Consider the following 23,452-nt stretch of genomic DNA (forward strand, 5'->3'; position numbering starts at 1 on the left):
GAGGAAGAGGAGGAAGAGCAAAGGGAAGGGCTCTTTGCTAGAATCTGCAGATCTTGAAGGCAGTTTTAGATTATAACCCTAGTTCTATGTACATTTTTTGTAAAATACCTGTGATTATTGCAGACGAGTATCATTATTTCACAACATCTATCTTGTCCTTTAAAGCACAGTAAATTACTAAACGACAACGCCTATATAGAGGATGATCTGAACTTGTCTAACAACTCACAGCTGAAGAGCTCTTCCCTCTCCACTTCCTTCTCTGCCCCCTGACCAACCTGTGAGCACACTGCTCCACTGACATCTGGTTTAACAATGTCATTTCCCAAATACAGCCATTTCCATGTATTAACAGGAAAAACATTTAAAGTGTTATTTTACACTCTACCTTTAACGTATGTCGCATACATCCCACCATCTGGAAAGACTAGCAGTTTCAAATAAGGACTTAAGTTTGCCCATGATACAAGCAGCGGCACTGAATGAACCATACACATGTAACAAAGGATACAATCGGAAAATATTTTCTAAATAGAAACATTCTGACCTAGAACCCTTCCCCTTCTCACCTCTATCAACCCAGTGGTTTCATCTGTAATGCCTACATGGGAAGTTTAACGATTTAAATCTCCATCATTTTTAGAACAAATTCTTCCTTATGAATTTTAATATAAAATTTGCAAAATGTATTAGTTTACTAACTCTATTTCAGTCATACATTGGCAACTGCTTTAATACCTATATTAAAGACTATAATATGTAAAATCTACATTAAAGATTATAGTATGTAAAGACTATAATATGTAAAATTAGGACTTATTTGTTCATTATACACACCATATGCAAGTAGAGCAAGTAAAACAAAGTACACAGAGCACATAGGATGATGGTCCATCTTGCCTAACTATAGACCTACTAGCACAGACCCCCTGACACGTCCTTCTCCCTGCCCCTGAAGCACACATAATGTACACACAGAATGTTCCCTGCTCTGGAGGGGGTTTGACCTTTCCATTTCCAAAATATATTTCATATGAATTTTAACAAAACAATATCTACATAATGTTTTATTTTACTATTTCTACTTTTTCCATAATTTCTGCACTTCCAAATATCTAGAAAGGCTATTAGCTTCAAATAAAGACTTATATTTGTCCACTATAAATACAGTAGTGTTGAATAAACTACAAACATGTAACAAGGTTTGTGTCTTCTAAACAACATCTAGAAAAACAAGCTATTTCAAACAGGAACTTACTTGTCCACTATATACACAGTATTGTTAAATAAAACTGAACAAACTTAACAAGGGTTATAATCTGAGACATCTAAGCATGACCATCTTGGCCTCAAAATCTCTTTAAAATTTAGAAGACTAGATGCTGTAAATTAGAATGTGTTTGCTCATTGTATACACAGTAACGTAAAACCAAATGCACAAACATAGGGACATGTTAATCCCTATGGTTAATATTGTCTCATCATAAACACACTGATATAGAACACTTTGTACTTCTTTATCCCTTGTCCCACAAACCAGTGCACAAAATGTGTACTACTCTGAGAGGCAGTTTATCCATTTCAATAAAATCACAATATTTCATATGAATTTTAACTAAAAGATATTTACAAAATTCATTCTTATACTACCATCATTTTTCTTTTATGAAGGCTATTTATTTCAATACATTATTTTTTTCCACTGACTCGCCCAACTGAGTTCTTTTATTATTTCTAATGTTTTTTTAGTTTTTCTGAAAATATCAGTTTTTTCTTCTCCTTTCTGATTTATTTATTCATTAATTTTTAAAAAGTATAACAACAAACATAAGCGTTCTTAACATATGGTCATTCCATTCTACATATATTATCAGTAATTCACGATATCATCACATAGTTATATATTCATCATGATCATTTCTTAGAACATTTGCATCAATTCAGAAAAAGAAATAAAAAGAAAACAGACAAAAATTAATACATACCATACCTCTTACCCCTCCCTTTCATTGATCACTAGCATTTCAATCTACTAAATTTATTTTAACATTTGTTCCCCCTATTATTTACTTTTATTCTGTATGTTTTATTCATCTGTTGAAAACGTAGATAATAGGAGCATCAGACACAAGGTTTTCACAATCACACAGTCACATTGTGAAAGCTGTACTATTATATGATCATCTTCAAGAAACATGGCTACAGGAACACAGCTCTACATTTTCAGGCAGTTCCCTTCAGCCTCTCCATTACATCTTAACTAACAAGGTGATATCTATTTAATGCATAAGAATAACCTCCAGGATAATCTCTCGACTCTGGAATCTCTTAGCCATTGACACTTTATTTTGTCTCATTTTGCTCTTCCCCCTTTTAGTCGAGAAGGTTTTCTCAACCCCTTGATGCTGAGCCCCAGATCATTCTAGGATTTCTGTCCCACATTGCCAGGATGGTTTGCACACCTGGGAGTCATGTCCCACATAGAGAGGGGGAGGATGGTGAGTTTGCTGGTTGTATTGGCTGGGAGAGAAAGGCCACGTGTGAGCCAAAAAAGAGGTTCTCTTGAGGGTACTCTTAGGCCTGATTTTAAGTAGGACTAACCTATCCTTCGTGGGGTTAGGTTTCATATGAACAAACCCCAGGATTGGGGCTTAGCTTACTGCTTTGGTTGTCTCCACTGCTTGTGAGAATATCAAGAATTATCCACTTGGGAAAGTTAAATTTTCCCCTTTTCTCACTATTTCCCGAAGAGGAGTTTGTAAATACTTTTTACTCACTGTTCAAATCACTCTGGGGTTTATTGGGGCATCACTCTGAACAAACCTACAAAATCTTATGCCTTATTCAAGGTCCCAGGTACTTATGATGTTCAATTAAACTGTCCACATAAGTCATATTAGGAACTGCACTAGTCAAAATACAAATTTTGTACCAAATAAACATTTTTTGCTTTAGTCTCACACAGAAGTTAACATTTTAAAATATTAATTACCACTATTTTTAACATATGTCTGTCACTTCGAAATATCTAGGAAGAAGAGATATTTCAAAAAAGTACTTAGCATTGTCAAATATATGGAAAGTGTTAAGGAATAAAATGTGCACACAAAAGAATGGTTATAATATGAAAATATCTTCTAAATATGGCCAGTCTGGCCTTTTTCTCAGCCTTCTGTTCCATGTGCTCTAACACAGAACCAGCACGAATGTTTGTCTTCCCATGTTGCTTCCAGAGGTGATCTAAATGCCATCTCAAAATCATTTCCAGGAGAGTTTAATTTTCTATGATTTTTAAAAATTTATTGTTTTTAATAAATGGGCATTTCAAGACATGATTTTCTCACTCTATTTTATCAAACCTCAGCAACCTCCTGACATCTAGTAAGCCTAGCTGTAGCAAAAGTTTTCTTTTTAAAGACTGAGGGAAAGCAGAGAGCAGCTTTTCCCTATTACATACACAGACCTTCTATAAAAGATCAATAAATCTTCCCAAAGGGTGGTGGGAACTTCTTACTGGACAAAAATGGCACATTATCCTACCACTATTTGTCTCTTGAAATTATTAAGCCAGCGCTGACCACCCGTCTGCCGCTTACCCTTCCACGGTTGTCCTCAGGGCTCTGCTCACGTCTCAGGCCCATTAAAGCCTCTGCCCGTCGCTGTCGGGGCGAGGCGGCGTCTCACTCAGTCGGGACAGAGCGGTCGCCGTGCCCGGCTCCGTGGTCTGAAGAGGCAGACGCGCTTGGGTACACGCAGACCCGTGTCACTGGCCCTTGAGTCCCTGACCGCCCTCTGCCGCATCCTGGAAGCCGCGGTTCCCCTCTTGTCGCAGCCCCGCCGCCAGGCAAGTGCGGGCAGGGAAATCAGGCAGCAGGTCGGGTCTAGGGGTGGGGAAGCCGCCGTGGTCATGAAGTCCCCAGGCTGCCACTGCTGCCCGAGGGCCTGGGCCGGGCCGGTTGGCAGTCGTGGCGAGGACTCCTGGTTCCCACAGGACCACGGGTCTGCCGGGGGCAGGGGGAACAAGGCCACACGTGCTTTTCACTGAGCTCTCTCAAGGCTTTAAGGGTAGACTTTTATAATTCCATATGCGATACCCTGAGAATTACTGTTTGAGTTATTGGGAACAGTATCCCATTGGATGTGGGAAGAACATGTTAGCGGCTTGATTTTCTAAGCATTTTAAATCTCATTCATTTTAATTTCTATTTGTGTATTTGGTAATGTGCATAATATAGGGATATGATGATATGATGAATGTAATTTATAAACAAATAAACATTGATTGGGAATGCTTGTTCAAATTACTTTTACTGTTGAGTGTGACTGGGTGTGATATCAATATATTTTGGAAAGAGAGACCACTGACCAAAATCGGAGAGTGATACATTTTAGTGTTTTTGTGAGTTGGTATGTTGAAAAGAGTCAGAAATTTCACCACCTGTCAGAATTCCCATGATTTATTGTGTGGTATTTCAACAACATTGTGAATACAGTTTCACCATTCTTGTGGTTTACAGTAACAGCAGAGGTATATTTTAAGTGTTCTGCCCAAATCCTTATTTCAAGATTGATTCAAGTACGGAGCAAGTCAAAGCATTTCCCTGTATCACCAATACTATCTACAAAAAGTATGTTTCATTCTCTTGGGACTGGAAAAATATGTAAGATTCTACCTTCCTTATTTGAAATATCTAAGCTAGGTATTTGGGACTGCAATGGCCAAATTAACACTTTTTTCTGTTCCTTCCTTCCACTCTTCCTTGAAATAAAAAATTCAGAAAGTAATGGGTAAATGTCATTGGCATTTAAACTGATACCAAGTTTCAGAATCTGGTGGAAGGTGGTGAGTTTTGTGTGTGTGTGCATGTGTGTGTGTGTGTGTGTGTGCCTGCTCATGTTTACACAATGGGACAAACATTCAGGGCTCCTCATCCAGGACACGCTCTTCACACTGAGCATTTAACATCCTCTTTTATCCTTGTATAAGAAGGATAAGGGAGAAAGAAAATTTATTACCCCTCTCATTGTGAGTATTTTTGACAAAGAATGAAATAATAAGATGAAAGGTTAAGGTCATATTTTACTGCAATTTGATCTCACCACCAATTTAGAGTCCCACTTCTTAGGCTATCAGCATATTGTGAGCACTTCCAGAAATTTCTATGCATGTACAAGGATATGTATATATACACACATATACTCTTCTTAAACAGGTGGTAATTGCATCATAGATACTGTGTTATCCAACTTGCTTTTATTCACTTTGCAGTGTAATTTGAATATTTTCAGGATAAAGAAAATACAGATTTATCTAATTTTCTTTAGATGCTTCATGATACTCCTTTGGATAGATATTTTGTAATTCATTTAGCTGCTTCCTTATTCAACATGGTAATATCCTTTTGCATTTATCTTTGTACACTTACAGGGAGCATATTTATAGAAATGGTGTTACTAGTTCAAATGTAGGCATATTTAAATTGATAGCAGAGCAAAAAAAGTGCATCAATTTATCCTCTCATCAGTGAGAAATTTTCCCATTTGTTTCAAATTCTCCTATTGTTTTATGGGGGAACATGGCAGTTGGGTTTTCTCTTAATTTGCTTTTTCTTTAATAATTAATGATATTGAGCATCTCTTCTACAGTCTATTGGTTGTGTGCAGCTTTTGAAAGGAGGTATTTTTTCAAACATTATTTAGGGTGGTTATTTTCCATTGTACTGATTGCACCCCTAACTGTTACTACACTTAGGGTCCTCAAAGAAGTGAAAATAGTGGGGAATATGGGTTTTAATGAACATTGACTGCTCCATCAAGCAGCCTGATCATTGAGGAAACTTGGAAATGTTCACTTGTTTGACTCACCATCCAAATGCAGCAGAGGTAATGGAATAATTACCTTTACTTAACACAATTGTGTTAAAATTTAGTCAGATGTGGTAAGATCAAAGGTGCCCTGTTTTTTCCCTGAATTTTGCTATAAGAAACTGATTTATTTGTTTGATCTTACATGACAATACAGCAGGGGATTTTAGGACATGATTCCCAATGCACAGAAACATAAGACAAAATTATTTAACATGCTGGCCTCAGGTGACAATACTTACATCACTGAGTTTGAGTGGGTATCAAATTCTGTGGGTATGTACTACTGTCCACTGCATTAACTGCCCTTCATGCTGTTTCATTATTTTCTAAAGTGTTACTTTCTGTTGGATGGTGAAAATACTGTGGCTAGAGATAAACCAGCTTTGTAGTTTTCAGAAGTACATGAAATAAAAGTGTGACTGATCCACATATGAATTATTAAATGCAACACGTATAATATAGCTTTATATATGTAGTGTTACCTAGATTGGGTTTATGTGGTATTATTATGAATTAAAAATTTATTATTATATTTTTATGATGTTCAAATGGTCTGACAAGTTTTAATGCTGAGAATATTTTTTGTTTTACTCTTTCATCAGATTCTACTCTTAAAATTCATACCATGGTCTCTAAAGACAAAAAGTAAAAGTTTCTATAGACAACAATCAAAAGTTCTTTATAGCTGCAGCCTTTCAGTTAAATGACAGAGAATTCTCGTTTCCTCTAAATTTATTGTCAACCAGTATATTTTATAGTCTCCCACATTCTTTTCTTCTTTGAAAGATATTTTCAATTTGAATATTAAATTTATAAGTCAGATAGCTATCAGTGGTTAAAAATCTGAAATCCAGAATACCTGAAAAAAATTACAAAGAAATTTTTAAAAGCTCACATAAAGAGACATTTGCCATATCTGTTGAAAAATTGTAGCCATAAATTTGCTGGTTGCATTATTGTGGAATCGCTAATGTTCTCTACTATTCAAAACCATTGAAATAAACTTATTTAGAAATAATGCTATTGACTACAAAAAATATGGAAGGATAATGCATATATCTCTGTATGTTGGCTTTAAATTGATTAGGTATATTTTGTGGAAAGTTGGATGTTTTAAAGGTTAATCTCAACAGGGAAGTCTTTTCCTATATAAATACCTTATAACTTCACACTGTATATTACTGGTGCTTTTCCTGATAATTTGTCATTTTGAGATCTATAGATCTAAGTTCATACTCATTTGAACATTTCATAACATTTGTTATGAGGTTATACCGATCCCACAAATTCTGTTTCTTTATGTTCTTCTTAGAGTATGCTCTCTGGTTAAATGGAATCATCTACTTTTAAAGTTATTATGAAAGAAAGCTACATAAAGAATAAATCACATGCAATTGTGGTAGAGAATACATTTTACTCATCAGTTAGAAAATACAAGGGCATAATTGTTTTCTGTGTCTACATAACCAATTATGGGTTAGTAGTAGTATATTTTATAAGAAAAAATATTTCTAAATGCATTAAATTGACCATAAGAGAGCTGAGTAATCTCTAATTCCTGTCACAAAGAGACTTTGGCATTGAGAAGAATCATTTTTGTGGCCATTTAATTTATTTAACTAGCATGTACTGAAGTCATGTTCTTCTTATGTACTCTGCTTGGCACAGATATTTGGTGGACTGTGTTAGAACTAAGAATGATCAGTAGAGCACACTGCCTAAAGTATTTTACAAGCTTGAGGGTAGGGGGTGGGGTATGGAGAAACAGCCATGTAAGCAGCACAGGATAATACAAAGAAAAATGAGAAGTAATCATTAAAAATACAAATGGCATACTAATATGTGCTAATATTAGATTGGTGTTTACTAATTGCCCATTTTAGATAAGGGCTCAACTCCCCATTATCTCCCCAATTATCCATCTGCTTCTCTTTCCCCATCTCATACTTACTGTGCAGTTTGTAGAGGACCTGATATTTTCCAGTGACTCCCTTCCCTATGCTACAGTGTCTGGTCTACCTAAGCATGTCTGAAGAAATTGGAACATTGAATTCCTCTGCCCTAGACATTGGTTCAAGAATGGGCTTGTTATTTACATCTGGGCAAGAGGACAGAACAGCAGTTTCCTGAGGGTATGGAGAGGGTTTTCCTTACTCTTCTGGAAGAACTTCTTTAAATGATCATTTTGTTCACTCTCTTGTCTTGGATGAGAAAGACTGTAGCTCTAATGACAGCCTCTTGGCACCATGAGGAAGAGCATGACTTATGTTAAATCTGACAACCCCAGAAAGCACAGCACAACGAGAGAAGGAAGTCAGGTCCTTAATCCTATGGCTGCACGAATGTATCAAACTAAGTCTGAAGCCTGCATTTCCTCTGGTCTTCAAGATAAGCCCAGTCTGAGTTGGGCTTTCTCTTGCCTTCAACCTGTCTAAATTATACCCAGAAGTTAATTCTTGTATTCTTCCCAACAAGCCTAATGAATACCTGATATTGCTGTCACCATTTTACAGTTGAGGAAATTGAGGATTAGAATGATAATGTAACTTGTCCCAAATCACAGTAACAGTAAGTAATAAAGCCAGGACAATAGTAGTTTAACTCCAGGGACCACAATACTAAGCACTACATCCTACTGTATCACTTGCTTTGGGGGAGCATAAAGAGTGGCATGGTAGAAGCATTTCACCTAAGTCTATAAGGTGCAGCATAAATTAATGAAGAATTTCATTAATTGAAGCAACAGCTTTGGAGTAGAGGGTATAAATTAGCTGGAGTCAGGGACTAGACTGTGTGAATCCCCACAGGGGGATGACAGGGAACATGACCAATAGGAAAGCTCTAGGTTTCCTCAGATATTAGAAGATGAAGAAAGTGAGCAGAAGAAAATAGTACAACAGGATGAAGGAGTTTAAAGGAGGGAGGAGGTGCTGTAAGGAAGTGTGAGCATGGTAGAAGCAGAAAAATTGAGTCTAAAACTGATCTACTACTGGCCCATTAGGTAGTGTGATAATGGAACATCAGTTGGACAAAAAAGTCACCTCAACATGATCTGTTCAGTATTATCATTAATTAATCATCAGGGAAAATCCAGGTTTCAATTTAGGATAGAAGGTAGAGGAAGTGTTGCCACAAGGGTTGATTGAGAATGTGTGTCTAAGGAAGGGTTCAAATGACACAGTGAAATATTAGCAGGGGTATCCATGATTGAGGATTATGGTGTGGTAGAGAGCACAGGTGTGAGAGGCTGTAAACTGGAAGCATGTGCATTTTGGTCAATGGTACCAATATAAGCAAGACAAAGAATTGCAGGAGGTAAAGAACCATTGCCAGCTTGAACTGCATTCAAGATTTCATTTACATATGTGGTGTTCTCTACAATTCTGGCTTCTAGTACATCACATCTTGCTGGCAGAAAGGAGCTAAGCTGACTACAGTAACTTGAATATTAATATTCAGTATTAATATTCAAAACAGATGGAGGGTGCAGACCTTTAAAAGCAACAAGGACATCAGCAGTGGCAGCCACAACAGCAGCAACTGTAATAATTTGTAACTCTGGCTTCTGGAGAACTGAGTTGTACCTGGTCCCTTTCATTCATTGTTTCCTGCCTGGCTTTCCTCAGGATTGGGGTTTGTGTTCCAGCCCAGTACAGCCTAAAGACCAAAGAATATGCCAAATGGAAAGTTAGACATGGGTTTTATTTGGGCCTTACAGAGAGAAGGCAATTCTTTCCCCATGATAGTCAGTCAGGAAATGGAAATTAGTGATTCCCAAAGACAAGAGGAAGTTGAGTGTCATGTATAGCAAATCTCAGGAGATTTGGCTACAAAGAAGATTCAGCTGAGTCTATAGTAAGTTAATTACCAACGGTTATTAGGCTCATGAACTTTACTATATGTTTGGGTTAGGAGTGTAGCCGCATGGTCAAGGTTCCACCCTTTGCCCTAAGGGAGGTGACTTCCAAACCCTGGGCTGCCATAGTTTGGGACCACAAATGTAAGAATATTAGTTGTAGACTCAGACTACCTAGGTTTATGTACCCATCCCTCAATTCTCCTGTGTGAATCTGGCAAGTTAATCATTTTGTGTCAATTTCTCATCTTCAAAATAGAGATGCAGATAATATCCATATCACAGGACTGTTAAGAGAGTTACATGAGAACAATACATGCAAAGACAATGGAACATAATGCTAGTAGTAGTTAGGGGAGATGCTGCTGCTGATAATGTTAGGTTAACTCAACAGCTGCTTCATTAACAGCTTAAGCAGATATCTGTGGAATAATTCCAGCCATTCAGAAACTATTGTTTTCTGCTGTGTAGGATATTTAAAAGACATATGTACTGAGTATTGTTGCTTATTGAAGACAACAGTAAAATGAAAGAGAGTAAAGTGATGTTCTAATTTGCAAGATGCCAGAATGTGATATAGCAGAACTGGGATGGCTTTTAAAAAGGGGAATTTAGTAAGTTACAAATTCTACAGTATTAAGTTTATAAAATTGTCCAAATTAAGGCATCCAGAGAAAGATACCTTAATTCAAGGAAGGCCAATTGCTCATGAGCATCAGTCAGTTAGGTAATCATGTGGCTGGCATATGCTGTTCCCTTGCTTCTGAGCTTCATTGTTTTCAGTCTCTGATCCTTTGGGGGTTGTTCACTTAGCTTCTCTGATGATGGCTTCCATCTCTTGGCTTCTCTTGACTCTCTCCAGGTTCTGGTCTTGAAGCATCTCCAAACATCCATGTCTCTGTCCTTTGAGGCTTCTGTTCTCCAAGCATCTGTATCTGCTCTCTCTGTTGGCTCTGAAGCTTCTGTCATTTCTTTTAGCTTTGCTCTCTCCAAATGTTTCTTCTTTTAAAGGATTCCAGTAAATTAATCAAGACCCACCTTGAATAGGTGGAGTCACATCTCCATCTAATCAGAAGGTCACAACCATGATTTGGTGTGTCTCATCACCCTGGAGAGCAACAAATCACAAGTTTCCAATTTACAGTATCAAATCAATATTAAAAGTGATGGCTGGTCCCACAAGATCGGCTTGTGATTAAAAGATGGCTTGGGGTACAAGATATTTTCAAACAAGCACAATACACCCTCTGGGCTCCCAAAAAGACATGATTTTTCCATCTAGAAAACACATTCACTCTATCACTGTGTTGGTTTGAAAGGGCATATGTACCCTAGAAAAGCCATGTTTTAATCCTAATCTCATTTTGTAAAGGTAGCTGTTTCTTCTAATCCCTATTCAGTACTGTATGCTCGAAATTGTAATTAGATCATTTCCCTGGAGATATGACTCAATCAAGAGTTGTTGCGATACTGGATTAGGTGGAGGTGTTTCTCCACCCAATCAGGTGGGTCTTGATTAATTTACTGGAATCCTATAAAAGAGAAAACATTTTGGAGAAAGAGAAATTCAGAGAGATCAGAGCAGAATGACATAGTCACAAGAGGCAGAATCCACCATACTTTGGAGATGAAGAAGGAAAATGCCTTCTGAGAGCGTCATGAAACAAGAAGCCAGGAGAGGAGACTAGCAGATGATGCCATGTTCACCATGTGCCCTTCCAGATTAGAGAGAAACCCTGACCGTGTTCATGATGTGCCTTTCCAGATGAGAGAGAAACCCTGAACTTTATCAGCCTTCTTGAACCAAGGTATCTTTCCCAGGATGCCTCAGATTGGACATTTTATAGGCTTTAATTGGAACACTTCCACGGCCTATAAACTGTGAATTTGCAACTTATTAAATTTCCTTTTTTAAAAATCTTCCATTTCTGGTATATTGCATTCTGGCAGCTAGCAAACTAGAACAATCACAATATCACAAAGCCTAAAAACATTTCAGTAACAACACACAAACAATACAAATTTAAAACCAGATCAAAATCTTAATCAAGGAAAGTTAGTTATTGTCTGTTTAAGGCAAAAACTTTCCCTCTGACTCTGGACTTGTGAAACTCAGTAGTTATCTGCTACCAACATACAAAAGAGGGACAGTCATAGAGTACATGTTTCAATCTCCATGGGGAGAGATTGGAAGGAACACAGGGGCCACAGGACCTATAAACTTCCTACAACATGCAGTTCAAACACCATTAGATTTCAAAATCTGAAAGTCATTTATCCTTGGAGCTTTGGAAAGTGGGAGCTCCACCCTTTCCAAGTTCCTGGGCAGTGACTTTGCTCTCACCACACACTGGGGTGGCTACGGTCTTTGGGGATATTTGGGAGGTCAATTTTTTGGGGCTCAACCCTATCCAAGATTTGGGGCAGCACCCGGGATCACTGCCATCTCTGGGGCACATGCTCAACCCTTTCAGAACAATGTGGTGGTAGCTGGGCTCTACCCAAACCCCAAGGAATGTGCTTTACCCTCTCCAAGATCTGGGGCACAATTTTTCCAGAACAGCAAGGTGGAAGGCCCACTCTCTGCTTTTGGGGCTGTTATAGTTTGTAAGCTGCCAGAATATGATATACCAGAAATGGAATGGCTTTTAAAAAGGAGAATTTATTAAGTTCCAAGTTTACAGTTCTAAGGCTGTGAAAATGTCCCAATTAAGGCAAGGCTATGCAAATGTCCAAATTAAGACATCCAGGGAAAGATACCTTGGTTCAAGAAGGCTGATGATATTTGGGATTTCTCTCTCAGCTGGAAAGGTATATGGCAACATCTGTTAGCATTCTCTCTACACTTCCTCAAAGGCTTTCCTGGGGCTCTTTCTATTTTGTTAGCTCTGTCAGTTCACATGGCTCTAAATCTTTTTCCAAATGGTTCCCTCTTAAAGGGCTCAAGTAAGCAACCCCACCTTGAATGAGTGGAGACACATCTCCACGGAAACTATCTATTTAATCCAATATTACCACCCACAATTGGGTTGGTCTTATTTGCATGGAAACAATAAAAAAGATTCCACCCAGCAATATTGAATGAAGCTTAAAGGACCTGGTTTTTCTGGGGGTATGTAATAGCTTCAAACCGGCGCAGGGGCAAACTCACCCACTCCAAGTGCTTTGGTCTGTCCACTCTCCTGGCCTGAGGTTTCTTGGCCTCAGACCTTAGCTTCCATGGTTCTGCCTCTGAAGTTACTTTTCCTCTAATTTGTCCCTTTTCTGTCTCTTTTTGTCCAGACTGGCAGTGAATGCATTTATACAGATCCCACAACACTCTTGTTGGCTTTCTATGCCAACTGAGATTATCCCCATCAGATAATAAGACTTTCCATAAAGCCTTTCTGGATGACTTCATCTCAAATACTCACTTTTCCTGTAATGTCTGACTACTTCCATGATTGGATGAATCTTCATGTGTGGCCTTATTCATTGGAATTTCACCTTCTGGAACCCCAGAATCTTCCAGAACACAAATTTCTGTTTTCTTTTTACCCAAGAATTCAGTTCTCAATGTATCTGTTTCATCTCACATTTTACTATAACCTTCAAGGAGCAGCCAGATTGCACTTTCCACATTTAGTTTGGAAATTTCTTCTGATAAATATCCAACTACATCACTTTCAAATTATACCTTCCATTTTCAACGAATGCCTTCCTTCCAGTTTGGAATGACACACTCATCATTTCTATGTAAAGCCTCCTCAGATGTTATCTTTAGAGCCCACATTCCTACCAACAGTCTCTTCAAAGCTTTCTAGGCGTTCTCTATCAAGTGTCTCACAACTCCTCCAAAATTTCCCATTATCCATTTATAAAGCTGTTCCAACATATTTGGTATTTGCAAATCACAGTAGCACCCCATTCCTGGGACTAAAATATGTTCTAGTTTACAAGCTGCTGGAATGCAATATATGAGAATTGGAACAGCTTTTTTTTTTATTTTTTAGGTGCATGGTCTGGGAATCAAACCTGGGTCTCCCACATGAAAGATGAGCATTCTACCACTGAACCACCCATGCACCCTGGAACAGCTTTTAAAAGGGAACTTAATAAGTTGCAAGTTTAGAGTTCTAGGCTTATAGAAATGTCCAAACTAAGGCATTCAGTTAGTATCAAGGAAGGCTGATCCCTTCCTTCATTATTGAAGTAAGGCTGATCAGTAACACCTCTATCAGCTGGGTAGTCAAATGGCTGGCATCTGCAAGTCCCTTGCTCTTGGACTCCATAGCTTCCAGACTCTGCTCCTGGGGGAGTTCCTCACTTTGCTTCTCTTGGGCTGGCTTTCATCTCTTGGCTTCCTTTGGTTCCCTCCACGTTTTGGCTTGCTTAACATCTCATGGTGACATTTTCTGGGCTCCAAGCATCTCCAGACATATATGTTTTGGTTCTCGAAGCTTCTATATCTGCTCTCTCTGTTGGCTCTGACTTCTGTCATTTCTGTCAGCTCTGCTCTCTCCAAAATATTTCCTCATTTTTAAGGATTTCAGTAAACTAAACAAGACCCAACTTGAGTGGGTGGAGTCATATCTCCATCTAATCAAAAGATAACACCCACAACAAAAAAGGTAACACCCACAAATGGGTGTATCACATCTACATGGAGATCATCTAATCAGTAGTTTCCATCCTAGAGTGCTGAATCAGGATTAAAAGAAATGTCTGGTTCCACAAGATTGGCTCAGGATTAAAAGGTGGATTTTCTGGGGTACGTAATATTTTCAAAGGGGCACAGATGTATTAATTTATTTTCCCCAAACTTTTTATGAAAAATTTCAAAAATACAAGACAATGCAAGAGTACATTGAATATGTTCATACCTTCAAACTAGATTGAACATTAGTATTATACCACATATACTTTCTTTGTTTATATATGTGTATTTTTCTTTTATTAGCATGATTGCATTTTTCAAAAATCAGCTCTTCACCATAAATTCCTTTGCCTGAGTCTTCTAGGAGAAGACTTTTCCCTGAAATACTCTTGTAGCAACTAAGAGAAAAATAACCAGAATTCTATATTACTTTTCCAATGATATGTAATTTTCCTCAATTGCCCTTTGATTACCTTTTGTAAATTTCTTTAAGAAGGGTTGAATGTATCTTCACACATTGCAAGGAATTTTTAGTCTGTATTAATCTAGAAGAAGCCTGACATCTATTTTTTTTAATTATAGACATTGTGGATTTACAGAACAGTCATACATAAAATACAGGATTCTCATATACCACCTATTAACATCTTTTATCACTAACACATTTTTATAATTGTACTATGCCATCTACTTTTTATATAAAATATATTGTTTTATTTCATATTACTATTCAGTTTGTGTGCTCTTTTTTGGAAGGAAACCAATTTTTGGGAGCTTGAATGCTAGTTCTTTAAAACATATTTTATAATTTATAATATTATTAACGATAATCACTCTATGGGTAAGTATTTATTTTCCTCACATTATAGTTGAGAAAAGAAGAGGTCCAGAAAACTTCAATAACCCGTCCGTTGACCCATACATCGTGATACATACCCAGGTATATCCAAATCCAACCCTAATGCTCTTTTCATCTGAGCAACAGTTTTTTCTTTTCTGTGAAAAATAACATATATACAGAAAAGCAATACACAATTTGTTTTTCAAAACAAAATGCAACAATTAGTTGTAGAAAAGATTTCAGAGTTTAGTATGGGAACAATTCCCCAATTTTAGGTTTCTAATTCTAGTTGCTGTAAGATGCTGGAGACTAAAAGAAATATCAATATAATGATTCAGCAATGATACACATTTGTTAAACCCTACCTTCTCTGTATAGCTCCACCATCACATTTCACCTTGTTCCCAATATTTAGGGGTATTTGGGCTATTCTCATTCTAGCGTTTTCATTTTGGAAGGGGCCGTTGATAATATGGGATAGGGAGATGAAAATGTTTGATGCTCTGGATAGGCTACCCCTCTACATTTCAGGGCTTATCTGGTCAAGGGACCCATCTGGATGTTGTAGGTTTCTCGAAAGTTACTCTAGTGCATTGAACATTTGTAGAATCTTATATAACCCCTAGGTTTTCTTTAGGATTGGCAGGAATGGTTTTGGTTCCAGTTTGGCAAGCTATGATAGGTAGTAATGTCTAATTGAAGCTTGCATAAGAGTGACCTCCAGAGTAGTCCCTCAATTCTACTAGAACCCTCTCAGCCACTGATACCTTAATTGTTATACTTGTTTCCCCTATTTTGGTCTCATGGCATTGTTGATCCCAGAGTTCCAGGGCCAAAATGAACCCTGGGAGTCATCTCCCACACTGCCAGGGAAACTTTCACCCCTGGATGTCATGCTCCATGTAAGGGGAGAGCAATGATTTCACTCACAGTGTTGGGCTTAGAGAGAGAGAGGCCACATCGAAACAGCAGAAGAGGTCCTCCAGAGGTGACTCTGAGGCATACCTAGAGGCAAGCTTAGCTTTTCTGTTACCTACCCAAGCTTCACAAGAGCAAGCCTCAAGATCAAGGACATGACCTATTAGTATGGGTGTCCCTAATACTTGACACGGTATCAGGGGTTTCTCCGGGTTAAAGTTTAATAGGTCCATAGTTTTTCTCTCATCCCTCAAGGGATCTTGCCAATATTTTTGATTATCTGCTTAATATACTCTGGGATTTATTCAGGCATTATATTAAGCTATACAGGATTAATGACCCTCATTCTTATTCTGTGCTCCCTGTGTTTGGATTGTTTAAAAGATCTATCCAGACAGGTTGAATTAGATTATATGCTACAGAAAATTTAGTTTCTGTACCAAAAAAAACCTTTCTTCCCTTAGTCTCAAAGAGTAGATGAAATACAAAAATACAATTTCTTCCTTACCCTTGTGTTCTGAATTACCCTAGTCCTGATCTTATTGGCTTCATTCTTATCTCTAAATAACTGGTTATACACATTCAAAATAGCCTCTCAAAATCCAGAAATAACAACTACCAGTCCAGACCAAATGTGCCTGCTCTAAGAGCTTACAATCTAAGATCCTGCTTCCTTTTTTATTTTTCATATTTTATTACTTATTTTTTTACTGATATATATTATGTATTCACATACCATGTAGTCATCCAAAGTGTACAATCAGTGGTTCACAACGTCATCATATACCTGAGCATTTAACATCACCAATGACTTCTTCCTTCTGAAATATACCACATATACAAAAAAGCCATAAGTTTCAAGCACATCACAACAATTAGTTGTAGAACAGATTTCAGAGTTTGTTATGGATTACAGTGCCACAATATTAGGTTTTTACTTCTAGTTGCTCTAAAATAATGGAGACTAAAAAATATCAATATAAGGGTTCACAAATCATACTCACATGTTAAATTCAACATTCTCTGTGTAACCCCATCACCTTTGACATTTACCCACTCTTGAAGATGACTTTCACCTGCATGCATTATTTCATTTTATTTCTTTCAGTAGTCCTTGCCCTAAGTACTATCATTTCCCCAATTTTAATGAAGGTCATGTAAATATGTGTTCTACACTCTCATCTTGGAAATACAAGCTAATTAGGAATCTTTCAAGGTTAAATGTACATAAATTTTTTAGAAATTATTTTTGTCTATTGAATGTAAAAACTAAAAATTCCATGTTGCATTAACATAATTGTTGGTTTTCAAATTTATCTCAATTTAATCTCCCTGCTGAGAAATCCTTTTCCTACTGTAAAGGCATATTATGTGCAGACCGTAGAGCCTGGTTTGACTTCTCTGTAAGATGCTTATTGATAACATCATAGAAAACTGTGTTGTTAAGGAAAAATTAAGTGAGCTTTGTATGAAAAAGTCTCATGCTAGTTTCTGAGGTATAATATGGCTTAAAGCTTGTGAGTATTTTTCATCTTTTTATAATTCTGTCCATATCCAATATGTCTTCAGGCAAGCAAAGGATACAAAAGGATAAAGAAGTAATTGACCCACCTCCTCTAGACAAAAAGTAATTGGTTAAAACAAATGATATCAAGTGTCCTGGATTTAATATAAGAGCATCATTTAAGATTAAAAAAAGCTTTGATTAGCTTCCCTTATAAAGAAATGTTCTGTAGGCAAAATACAGGACACCTCTTGACCTTTCTTAACCTTGCATTTGAAGTCTGTTGATGGGCATTGATCCATTCTCCTTAATAAAAAAATCTCATAGGCTGTGACTATTCGATATGGTAAAGTTTCAAGAAATTCCCCAAAATGACAACATCACAAGAGGATTTTTGTTAAGAGAGTAATGCTAATAGCTTATTATTAGCACAACCCTGTAATTTGGTTTTAATGCAAATAAGGATTATTTGACAAGTTAAGGACTAAAAAATTAGAGAAATTAAGTAACTGGGCTGAGTAATTGCTACTATATGTACTCCGTACAAATCATTATTTATCTTCTCCATATTCTTACTACCAAGGAAATTATCTCCTTTATTTATTTGCATATTTTGTAATTTTATGTGGTCCCTTCATTATAATATAAATTTCTAGGGGCAGGGGCTTCTGTTGTGTTTAGCTCATTTTCTTTTCCTTCAGATATGTGGAAAAATTGTATTTCCTGTCCCTAAGTTGGGTGGGTCATCTGGCTTATTTTAGCTAATGAGCTTTAAAAGAAGTGACTCAGTCATTTCTAGACAGAAACAATTCATCGCTGATGTAACACCTTTTAGAGCTATTTTTCCAATTATCATAGTGACCAACGACATTCAGAACTGTTGCTGCTTTGCCAGCGTGCAGCAGGAGGAAGACGGCCTGGAGGAAAGCCGTGGTCGGCCACGGGATGTGAGTGAGAAATGAGGCTTTGTTTTTAATGCTGTTGAAATTTTGGCACTGTTTTGCCAGAATATAACATATTCCTGACAGATCCATATAAAAAAAATGAACAAATTCAACCTTTTCAATTTGGGCAGAGCCCTTGAGTAGCCTAGATTATATATGTAGGTAATTTACAAAGTTTTAAACATTCACTAATATATGAGCTTGTCAGAACCTGAAAATTCACAAATTTAATATTATATTTAATTCACTGTAGAAAAATTTCTAATTATAACTCTCATTTATGGCAACACTCTTAACATATTGGAAAGACACTATTCCTTGAAATGCTAGATATGAGTGCGGATGACACAAGAAACCAGATCAGGCAGGCAGCTTCTCCATAGAGCACAGAAACCAATTTAGGTTTTCATGTATTCTTTGATGTTTCATTATTCTCAACAATAGCAAATGATTTTAAGATGGAGAATGGAAGCTACCGAGGCCTATTCTATACTCTCATTCTTGTCTTCTTCTGTTATTTAAATTTGCCTCTCATTCATAACATTTATTTCTTGATAAATAGGGCTATATACATGTGCATTGCTTTGTCCTGGATGTTAAAACAAGTAAACAGGCCCTAGCATAAAAATTTTCAAAAACTGTGAAAAATTTGAAACTGAGTATTTGAAAGACCAAGGCCTTGCTTTAATCACCTATTTTACCTGAAATTTCTTTGGGTAAGAAATTTTTTTGTTTGTTTTGTAATTTTATATTTAGACCATGCTGATAAAAATATAAACTAACCACAATTATTAACCAATTTTGGTGGGAAGATGATCATTTTGGGGACAATAATAAAGATATAAACTTCATCATCAATGTAAATGAACAATTGACAAGCCTACTGTTTATCATACACTGGGGAAGTTTGGAATCAGAAATGAACCAAAGTAAGTTCTCGATCTTGTCCAATGTGTCTAAAGACCACTGTTTACCCAGTTGAAGAAACATATATCCAAGTATCCAGCAATTTTTGGAATAAGCTATAGGATATATGAAACATAAAAGATCTTTTCTAAGTAAAGTTACTTTTGAAGATTCATTAGATGTATGTATTAGGTACGAGTCACTAAGGAATCTACACAAGACAGCAAGTTAAAGCATAACAGATTCACTGAAGAGAGAGAAAGCAGGCAGGTGGGAGCCAGTGAAGGAAAGAAAAATGTCTCCCCTTTTTTCTTTTGGGAGCTGTGTTTTCAAAGGGAGCATGACACTGGGAGGAGAGGGTGCCTACTAGGTGGTGTGTTGTCCCATGATTGGAGGGGGGCTTGTTGACTTAGGGTATGATAGATTGTTGCACTATTCTCCTTTGATATGAATATCAAAAAGGGTGAGACACTGATAAGGGAGGACATTATCAGCAGAGACAGATTCTGACCATATTTCTAGTTGTCTGGTATGTGTTCATTCACCTGGAGGATACATCATCAGCAGTATGAAAATTGGATTATATCTGGATTCTGGGGCCTGCCAAGAATGCTGGGGAGGGGGGCTGATGGGGGTCTACATCAAGAGTTCCTTTTGCTTTTTAGAATTCTTTTTCTGAAACATAACATCCCTGCCTTTTCCTTTTAATAAAATTGAATGAAGCTGGTGTTGGGTTTTGGTTAATGCCTTAGCTTATCTTGAAGTGATTTTTAAATGAACAGGGGCATTGTTTTTTTTCATTGACTACTTCCTGTGGAGTGTGGGTGAAGTTAATGGAGGAGAAATTTCTCTGAGCTGAGTGGCGGCCTTATTACCTGGGTCTTTGGGTATTTTCTGTAGGAATGGGTTGATGGTGATGCTTCTGCAGTATAAGGAGCTGATTTTTACATTTCTGTTGTAGCAGGAATATGTTTTCAGAATTTGTGTTGGTTGGTCATGGCTGCTGTTGACTTGTGAGCAAACTGAATCAGACATCATAAGAGGCAGGGACTAGGAAGAATTAGGAGGATAAAAAGGGCACTATGTGGGGGACCAGAATAGCTCATAAAGGGATGGAGAAGAGTGAAAGGAAATTTGAGAGAAAGATACAGGAATGAATGATGAAACAAGTTGTTATTTTTGGAGGAGTTCAGCATTTTCAGGTTTTAGAGCTTCTTTGGCATTGGAATAATCTGGAGGTTTTAAGTCTCTGAAAAACAAACTTAATAAGTAAAATTTTATAGAGCATTTGATATTTTTATGGTTTCTAGGAATGCTGTCGGTTGGGATTTCCCATATTGTGGCAGTTTGCAATATTTGGCTGAAGCTTGCATATGTGTAGCCTCTAGAATAACCTCTTGACTTGATTTGAAAATTTTTAGCCAATGAAACTCTTTTTTTCCCCATTTTGGTCAGTTCATCCATGATGTTAGGAACAATTTTATCTTTGGGGCTTATGTCTTACAGTGCCAGGGCCTCCTATGTCTTGCAATTTGAGGGCCCCATTATGTTTCACACTGCCAGTGCCAGGCTTACAATCCTGGAAATTATGTCCCATATTGGGAGGAAGTTTAGAATTTGGCTTAAAGGGAGACAACATTTGAGCAACAGCAGAGATTTTCTCGAGATGGCTCTTAGGCATTAACTCTAAGTAGGTTTACTAAATTGAGAGTTTTTTGTTTAAGAAAATATTAAACTTGCCCACCTAGGGAATTCTCAATAGTTTTATTTTTACCAGTCCCTTAAGGGACATTGCAGATACTTTTAAATTTATTGCCCCAAATATTCTGACATGCAGAGTATAAAATATTAACTTGTCTAAAATATTGAGATTTTTTTCTTATCTCAGGTCTCATATTAAATAAAGCTGAATTAGATTTTTTAATTAATTAGACAGATTACATTAGATGGTGCAAATTTTGGACAAAATGAACATTTTTCTCATATAAAAATTAAAGCTTCAAAATATATACAATATTATTTTTACCTTACCTTGTATATTGATTTACCTTGGTTTTAACTAGATTAGTTTTATTATATTTTTAATTAGAGTTTGATTTCTTTTAGTTGCTGTTAATTTTTAGAGTTGGAGAATCAAATTTGAGTTTTAGATGGCACAGAGACACTTAAGTTTCCAGGGAGCTATTAAGCCATACAAAGAGTAAAGCACTTCAGAATTTAAAGATAAGAAAGTTTATAATATAAGCTTTAACTTTTATAAGACATCATTTTAAAATTTTAAAACTTTTCACATCCATCTAGGTCTCAACCTTTCTGTGACTTTCCCTATTCACTTAGGGCTTGTCATCAGTAATGACTAAAAATGTTATATTCTTAAACTTACTGTGACTTTCTATACCTATTCAGTTAGCAATGGCTATAGCAAAATTCACTTTTATATTAGCACTATGTGAGTTTAGACAGTAAATGTATTATAAGACTACTTTCAGGCAGTTGGAGGATAGTAAGGACTGCTGCTAGCATATTTTTGAAGGCATGGGGATTATTTTGAAACCTTTGGGTGGCACTGTTTAAATGAATTCACTGGGAAACTTATTCTTAAGTCTCTGCTATTCAGAAGCCAATAAGTATTAAGGATTATGTTGAAGAAAATACAAAAATGCATTTTTAAGATTTAGGACTGAAAATTTGAATGCAGACAGGAACTACTTGGCAGGTTTGTCCTTTGATGCCTTCACAAGGACAGGTTTATTTGCTTAGGATCTTCTTTGGGATGCTGAGGAACCTCAATCTAGTAGGGACTTCAGGGAAAACAATGGGTAGACAGTATCCAGGTTTATTAGTCTTAAGATGGCTCCCAAGGAGTATAAAGAAGATCCTTCATTAGAATGGGTGTACAATATTGAGAAAATCAGAAGTTAATGGGATAGCAGAATGCCCTCAAACTTATATAGGAGATGGGTAGTAAAGGTCCTAGTTTGGCTTCACCTTCAACTGCCATAATCAGACACATTTTAGGGGAGGTAGACTCAGAGTGACAGCTCAGAACAGAATAAGTGGCTCTATTATATAAGAAATTAATAATCATATCTACCACATTGAATGTCACATGTTGTTTCCTAGGTTGATGGTCAGATATGAAGTTAGTGGAACCACATGTGGCCTTCAGCATCCTCAGTTTTCTTCACTTGCCAAGAGAAGGGCTCAATGGAATGTCCTGTTCCTGCTTTGGGAGATAGTGCAGCTCCTAGCCCAATGCCCATGTTGGTGGCTCCCAGGGCAAGACCACCGTTGGTCCCAAGCTTGAGGGTTGACTCAAGGGTTTTGGCACTCTTTTGCCAGTGGCACTCTGCCACACAGTTTATACAAGGCCCTTGAGTTTTAGAGCCATGATTTGGGTAACTTCAAGCGGGCAGGTTTCCTTTAACAGCAGCTGCAATAAAATGAGCTTAGGTCTATGCTTTTTGCTTACCTTTCTCTGCTTTCTACTCCTCCTTGGCCTTGTCTTGATTGTTAAAGGAAGAAAAGGCAGATTTAATGGATCATTTAGTTGGAGTTTGTGGGGCCATGAAGAGATTTTGCAGCTTTCTCTGAATGTCAGGGGAAGACTAGCTAATAAAATGGGTGCCCAGAAAATCTGACTTTCCCAGGAATCCAGGATTACACAGTATACCTTTCTGGGCTTCCATTAACTTCCCTGAGATCAGAGCTGGATTTTCCTTTTTTCATAGTGATCTCCCTTAGCTTATTAAAATGAACTGCCTTGGTGGCATTTTTTATACCTTTTAGTAAATAAGTTTTAAAAAGGGAAAGTTTATGGCTTTTATTCCTCTAGTGGAAATTGAGACATGGGCATGACATGAGTGAAAAGTCATTCTCAGGTCCATGTCTTGATAAAGAACTATAAATATTTGTGCATACATAATTGTTTATAGCCTTCTCTGTCTTTTTTAAACTGGAGGTTTGTATTGTAATTGAG

At 37.1% G+C, this 23,452-nt stretch overlaps 1 long non-coding RNA gene across 1 annotated transcript in view; it reads left to right on the forward strand.

Moving 5' to 3' along the window:
• The window catches only part of LOC143673731 (uncharacterized), a 110,156-nt gene extending 87,233 nt beyond the window's left edge, over positions 1-22,923 (forward strand). The window contains exons 2-3 of the long non-coding RNA XR_013170565.1: positions 18,482-18,570; positions 22,597-22,923. This is a non-coding gene — a long non-coding RNA (uncharacterized LOC143673731). The remainder of the gene's footprint in view (positions 1-18,481; positions 18,571-22,596) is intronic.
• Positions 22,924-23,452: the final 529 nt, after the last annotated feature.

The sequence above is a fragment of the Tamandua tetradactyla genome, chromosome 2 (genome assembly GCF_023851605.1).
Source record: "Tamandua tetradactyla isolate mTamTet1 chromosome 2, mTamTet1.pri, whole genome shotgun sequence".
NCBI classification, from domain to species: domain Eukaryota; kingdom Metazoa; phylum Chordata; class Mammalia; order Pilosa; family Myrmecophagidae; genus Tamandua; species Tamandua tetradactyla.